We start from the raw sequence: 7,543 nt of genomic DNA, 5'->3' as shown, positions 1-7,543 counted from the left end.
AATTTTACATAAAAATGTATGGATAACTTTTATATATACAAAGGTAAGGTAGATGCCAAAATGTTAAAAGTGATTATTTCTAATTGCTAATTTGAATCTTTTCATTTTATTCTATTTGCCTTTTTTGAGTATTCTAAATAGACATTCTTTATGTTTATAGACACAGAGAAGCTGTAAAAACTAAAATTGAAAACAATCTGTATGTTTCCACTTTTTAAATAATAAATATGTGATCATCAGCAACACAATGATGAATGGGAATAACATGGTCACGGGAAAGCAGAACTGACTTTGGAGCCAGGCCTCTGGAAGGCCCTAGGGCCCCTGGCATAACCCCTGGGTTGCTTCTAAGCAGATTAGACCACTGTTTAGGGCAAAGCTGAACTAATAAGAATGAAAATGCCGCCACCACCCTTCTTTTCTTTCTGCTAAGAAATCAAATTCTGAAAGGGTTTGAAAGAACTACCATTGAAATAACTACCTCTTGAATGGTTTCTGGTTAAAACTTTGCATTCATTTAAGAAATAATGAAAGGTGAAGACAGATAATATAAGCTGGCTCCAGGTCACCAGCTTTTCTACTCCTGTGTAAATCAGGATAAGGTGATGTCTACTATCTGCTCCCAAACCAGGGCACAGGAAAGCCTGTAGGGTCACTCTTCAAGTCACTCCTGGCTGCAATGGTAGAAACTACCTCAAACAGACTGCCTGAACCAAAGTCGTGTGTCAGGAATTTTCTGGGGGAGAAACCCTAAAATAGAAACCTGAGAAAAAAGCACCCTAGCCACTTGGGTGAGGCAAAATGTTTCTAAGGGGACTGGGCAGGAGAAGGGCTTCTTGGCAAAATTTTGCCTGAAAAGTTGAAGAATGAACTCAGCACTATGAAGATGCTTCCGGAACTGCTGTTGCTTGACTGTTGCTGTATGGTTAAAAAAGTTTTTAATCAAAATTGCTGCAAAGAATAATATAGAGACCCACAAAGGAAATAAGATAAGAACAGTTATGTGGGGTTTTGTGAGAGGAAGAGAGCAAAAGAAAAGTCTTGAAAAGGAAGATTCAAAGAATGATTCATTTCTCTAATCTAAGTAGATTATGCAGCCCCTGGCAAGTATCTTTCATTTAATACCACACAGAAAATGTTTGCTGAGTCTGTGAATGGAATAGGAGTGGGAGGTGGGGATGAGTATATTAATAAATAAGCAAATGTTCATTTGCTCTGCCAAAGAAACCCCCTTGTTACCTGCTCCTGGAGATGTAGAAGAGAAAAGCACATGGTGACCTCCATAATCAAATTAACACAGGATGCTTCATGACATAACACAGGGCAAGACAGAGTTGAAAGCTCTCATCATGATAAGGCTAGGAGAGGAGTTTACAGAGAAAGATGAATTTGCTAGGTGAACCTGACTGGGCATGGGGACAGGTGGATTAAACCCTAAAGAGTGAGACAAGTGTGACTTCAGAAATCTACAGAAGACTTTATGGAGTCCTGGATAGTTAGGAGCTATAGCTGGAGAAGCAATAGTTTTGATCCTCTGTCCCTAACCATTTTAGAAAAGCCTGCCTCACATATTATACTTCTAGTAATGGTCATCCTCTATCCTAAACCATGTCCCCATTCTTCCCCATGTCTCTCCCTACATTTATTCTTCCTTCCCTCCTTCCCTTTCTTCTTCCCCTCTGCATTCTGCTCCACCTACCGTCTTACCATCCCTTCCTCTTTTCCGTCTTTCTTTATTTTTCTATCTTTTCTATCTTCTATCTTCATTCCTCCCTTTACCCTTCCTTACTTCCCGCCCTCCCTCCCTTCCTTCCTTCCTCCTTCCTTTTTAACTTTCTGTAGGTAATGAATTACATTATCGTTATGAAAAGTAATAGTGGACTTAATGTCCAAGGAAGGAACTATATTTTACAGGCGTGGTAAAATAAGAAGGAACACTTTGTAGAGAACTCATTCAGGAGGACTGTCAAAGAAAAGTTCCACACAGAAGGACTGAGGAAGGGCATTGCAGAAAGGAAGTGCTGAATGTGCAAAGGAATGGAGGTATCATACAGGGCACAAGTCAGTCCTTGTAGTGAGAAATGTGATACATGTGGCTAGTTGCAAAGGACGAAGCTGGAAGGTTGAAAGTTCAACACAAGCTGATACTTTCAGTTCATTTCAGTCGCTCAGTCGTGTCTGACTCTTTGCAACCCCATGAACCACAGCACACCAGGCCTCCCTGTCCATTATCAACTTCCGGAGTCCACCCAAACCCATGTCCATCAAGTCGGAGATGCCATCCAACCATCTCATCCTGTCATCCCCTTCTCCTCCTGCCATCAATCTTTCCCAGCATCAGGGTCTTTTCCAGTGAGTCAGCTCTTCACATCAGGTGGCCAAAGTACGGGAGTTTCAGCTTCAGCAGCAGTCCTTCCAATGAAGACCTAGGACTGATCTCCTTTAGAATGGACTGGTTGGACCTCCTTGCAGTCCAAGGGACTCTCAAGAATCTTCTCCAACACCACAGTTCAAAAGCATCAATTCTTCGGTGCTCAGCTTTCTTTATAGTCCAACTCTCACATCCATACATGACTACAGGAAAAACTATAGTCTTGACTAGATGGACTTTTGTTGACAAAGTAATGTCTCTGCTTTTGAATATGCTATCTAGGTTGGTCATAACTTTCCTTCCAAGGAGTAAGCGTCTTTTAATTTCATGGCTGCAGTCACCATCTGCAGTGATTTTGGAGCCCAGAAAAATAAAGTCTGACACTGTTTCCACTGTTTCCCCATCTATTTCCCGTGAAGTGATGGGACCAGATGCCATGATCTTAGATTTCTGAATGTTGAGCTTTAAGCCAATTTTTTTCACTCTCCTCTTTCATTTTCATCAAGAGGCTCTTTAGTTCTTCTTCACTTTCTGCCATAAGGGTGGTGTCATCTGCATACCTGAGATTATTGATATTTCTCCTGGCAATCTTGATCCCAGCTTGTGCGTCATCCAGCCCATCATTTCTCATGATGTACTCTGCATAGAAGTTAAATAAGCAGGGTGACAATATATAGCCTTGATGTACTCCTTTTCCTATTTGGAACCAGTCTGTTGTTCCATGTCCAGTTCTAACTGTTGCTTCCTGACCTGCATACAGATTTCTCAAGAGGCAGGTCTGGTGGTCTGGTATTCCCATCTCTTGAAGAATTTTCCACAGTTTATTGTGATCCACACAAAGGCTTTGGCATAGTCAACAAAGCAGAAATATATGTTTTTCTGGAACTCTCTTGCTTTTTCCATGATCCAGCAGATGTTGGCAATTTGATCTCTGGTTCTTCTGCCTTTTCTAAATCCAGCTTGAACATCTGGAAGTTCACAGTCCACGTATTGCTGAAGCCTGGCTTGGAGAATTTTGAGCATTACTTTACTGGCATGTGAGATGAGTGCAATTGTGCAGTAGTTTGAGCATTCTTTGGCATTGCCTTTCTTTAGGATTGGAATGAAAACTGACCTTTTCCAGTCCTGTGGCCACTGCTGAGTTTTCCATATTTGCTGGCATATTGAGTGCAACACTTTCACAACATCATCTTTCAGGATTTGAAATAGCTCAACTGGAATTCCATCACCTCCACTAGCTTTGTTTGTAGTGATGCTTCGTAAGGCCCACTTGACTTCACATTCCAGGACGTCTGGCTCTAGGTGAGTGTGAGTGATCACACCGTCATGATTATCTGGGTCATGAAGATCTTTTTTATACAGTTCTGTGTATTCTTGTCACCTCTTCTTAATATCTTCTGCTTCTGTTAGGTCCATACCATTTCTGTCATTTATTGAGCTCATCTTTGCATGAAATGTTCCCTTGGTATCTCTAATTTTCTTGAAGAGATCTCTAGTCTTTCCCATTCTATTGTTTTCCTCTATTTCTTTGCACTGATCACTGAGGAAGGCTTTCTTATCTCTCCTTGCTGTTCTTTAGAACTTTGCATTCAAATGGGTATATCTTTCCATTTATCCTTTGCTTTTCACTTCCCTTCTTTTCACAGCTATTTGTAAGGCCTACTCAGACAGCCATTTTGCTTTTTTGCATTTCTTTTTCTTGGGGATGGTCTTGATTCCTGTCTCATGTACAATGTCACAAACCTCCATCCATAGTTCATTAGGCACTCTGTCTATCAGATCTAATCCCTTAAATCTATTTTTCACTTCCACTGTATAGTCGTAAGGGATTTGATTTAGGTCATACCTGAATGGTCTAATGGTTTTCCCTACTTTCTTCAATTTAATTCTAAAGTCAGCAATAAGGAGTTCATGATCTGAGCCACAGTTAGCTCCCAGTTTTGTTTTTGCTGACTGAATAGAGCTTCTCCATCTTTGGCTGCAAAGAATACAATCAGCCTGATTTTGGTGCTCACCATCTGGTGATGTCCATGTGTAGAGTCTTCTCTTGTGTTGTTGGAAGAGGGTGTTTGCTATGACCAGTATGTTCCTTTGGCAGAACTCTTTTCCCTGCTTCATTCCGCATTCCAAGGCCAAATTTGGCTGTTACTCCAGGTGTTTCTTGACTTCCTACTTTTGCACTCCAGACCCCTATAATGAAAAGGACATCTTTTGGGGGTGTTAGTTCTAGAAGGTCTTGTAGGTCTTCATAAAACCATTCAACTTCAGCTTATTCAGCGTGACGGGTTGGGGCATAGGCTTGGATTACTGTGATATTGAATGGTTTGCCTTGGAGACGAACAGAGATCATTCTGTCATTTTTGAGATTGCATCCAAGTACTGCATTTCAGACTCTTTTGTTGACCGTCATGGCTACTCCATTTCTTCTGAGGGATTCCTGCCCTCAGTGGTAGATATAATAGTCATCTGAGTTAAATTCACCCATTCCAGTCCATTTTAGTTCACTGATTCCTAGAATGTCCATGTTCACCCTTGCCATCTCCTGTTTGACCACTTCCAATTTGCCTTGATTCATGGACCTGACATTCCAGGTTCCTATGCAATATTGCTCTTTACAGCATCAGACCTTGCTTCTATCACCAGTCACATCCACAACTGGGTATTGTTTATGCTTTGGCTCCATTCCTTCATTCTTTCTGGAGTTATTTCTCCACTGATCTCCAGTAGCATATTAGGCACCTACTGAACCTGGGGAGTTCCTCTTCCAGTATCCTATCATTTTGCCTTTTCATACTGTTCATGGGGTTCTCAAGGCAAGAATACTGAAGTGGTTTGCCATTCCCTTCTCCAGTGGACCACATCCCATCAGACCTCTCCACCATGCCTGCCCGTCTTGGGTGGCCCCACAGGGCATGGCTTAGTTTCAGAGTTAGACAAGGCTGTGGTCCATATGATCAGATTGGCAAGTTTTCTGTGATTATGGATTCAGTCTGTCTCCCCTCTGATGCCCTCTCTCATCACCTACCATCTTACTTGGATTTCTCTTACCTTGGACGTTGGGTATCTCTTCACAGCTGCTCCAGCAAAGCGCAGCCGCTGCTCCTTACCTTGGAAATAGGGTAGCTCCTGACGGCCGCCGCCCCTGACCTTGGACGTGGGGTAGCTCCTCTCGGCCGCTCCTGCGCCATCGGTTGACAGGCGTCAGATTTTCCAAAGGCTTGTACCTGACACTAATAACAGCAGCTCCTGAATGCAAACACCTCCCACTTCCCTTATAAGGCTACAGTACTCAGAATGGCACACCCTCATTTCAGTCTGACTGATACAAGTTCATACACTTCTCCTGATGCCCAAGTGCCTTTGGATTATGCATCTATGATGGCTGACGCTGCAACTGCCTGTGTGGTTTAATCAAGTCAACGTAACGGTGATCCAAATTGAGTTTACAGTAAACCCAAACTATGGCCTGTGCCTCGTGAGTCACGTGCTTGCATGTGAGAGAGAACAGACCATAGCATGCCTCTCCACTGGGGATAAAGGTTGCTCTTTGGTCCACCTATTGTGCCCAGGAATTATTGGCAATGAAATCAAAAGTCAAGAGCTCAGGGCATGGAAGAATTTTATAAAGGAGTGATGTGAATAGATCTACATTCCAGAAGGAAAATTTAGGACAGTTTAGAGAACTATGATTTTAAGTTATGGTCAGAATGTAGAACTGAATCCCCTTGTAAGATGTGACTCCTTAAATCCTCACAACAGGAAAGAAAAAAATCTCTCAGCATGCATTAAAGTTACAAGGGCTTAATGTTAGTGAAACTGAGTAAATACCTTGAAATTTTTCACCCATTTACTCTCAACACAAGGGAGTTGATAGTTTCATTTTTTTTTAATTAATTTTATTAAAGTGACTTTACAATATTACATTAGTCCTTCTTGTACAGCAAAATGAATCAGCCATACGTATACATATATTCCCTCCTTTTGGGACTTCCTTCGCATTCAGGTCAGCATAGTGCCCTTAAGTAGAGTTCCTGTGCTCTACAGTATGTTCTCATTAGTTATTATTTTATACATAGTGTCAATAGTTTATATGTGTCAATCCTAATCTCCCAATTCATCCTACCCTGCCTTTCCCTCTTTCTTAAAGAAAGCCCAGCTTGACCACCCAGACATAAATGATCTTTATTTTCCTTCCATTTCTCTTGTTAACTCAGTGGTTCTCAAACTTAGAGGTGCATGAATGTAGCTAAACTGTGTACACAAAACCACACATGCTGTGCTTTGTGGGAAATGACTGAGTCACTTAAAATTTTTGCTTTATGTGCAGTCTCTATCCTCTAACCTAAGTTTAAGAATCTGATTCCCAGTCTTGTACAATAGTTCAGGAGAGAGATAAGGGAAGCAGGACCCATGGCAATGGCTGTGAGAATTAAGAAAAAGAGGCAGTGAAAAACGTCTGTCTAGGAAGCAAAAGCTTAGCTTCCTGGCTCTGCCTCTTAATTCCTGCTCACTGTTCTCATCTCTACCCCTCTTGTTTTTGACCCACACTCTCCGTGTCTTCACACTGCCCATCATTTTTAAGCTGCTGGCTTGGCAGTGAGCTTCAAGGATACTCTGATGTCTGGGATAGATGCACATTCTTTGATTTCCTTCCCCCCTGTGGAAGGCAAGGGTTTGTGGCAAGTTCTTTAAAAAAAAAAAATATTTATTTGACTGCACCTGGTCTTAGTTGCAGCATGAGGAATCTTTAGCCACAACCAAAAAATGCCTATTTATAGATGTCACACAGCAACTGGCCCTCCCTAGCCTTGGGTAGTGTATAACCTGAGCTGCTATATACAGTGACCTGGTATATTTGGTGTCAGCAATAGGCAGAATCTTGACCTTATTAACAACCTGGGAGCTGAGAAATGATCGTTCCTGCACTATAATGTCAAAAATTTTAGTTGGTTTTAAGGTTTTCAAGAATAAAACATGAGTAATCATTGCTTTTAAGAAAATATTTTCACCTTTGTTCCTGTAGGCTAGGAGTTCATTCTAAAATGTAACAACTGCGTTCAGCAGAGCATCCATCTTAGCACACAGTCAGTTGGCAATCAGCCAAAATGTATATATGCATATTCAGCTCACCTCTAAATATATGTGGATTTTCTTTTCTTTCTCTTTCTTTCT

The sequence above is a fragment of the Capricornis sumatraensis genome, chromosome 6 (assembly GCF_032405125.1).
Source record: "Capricornis sumatraensis isolate serow.1 chromosome 6, serow.2, whole genome shotgun sequence".
NCBI classification, from domain to species: Eukaryota; Metazoa; Chordata; class Mammalia; order Artiodactyla; family Bovidae; genus Capricornis; species Capricornis sumatraensis.
The sequence above is the reverse complement of the archived record's forward strand: the minus strand, read 5'-3'. Positions refer to the sequence as shown.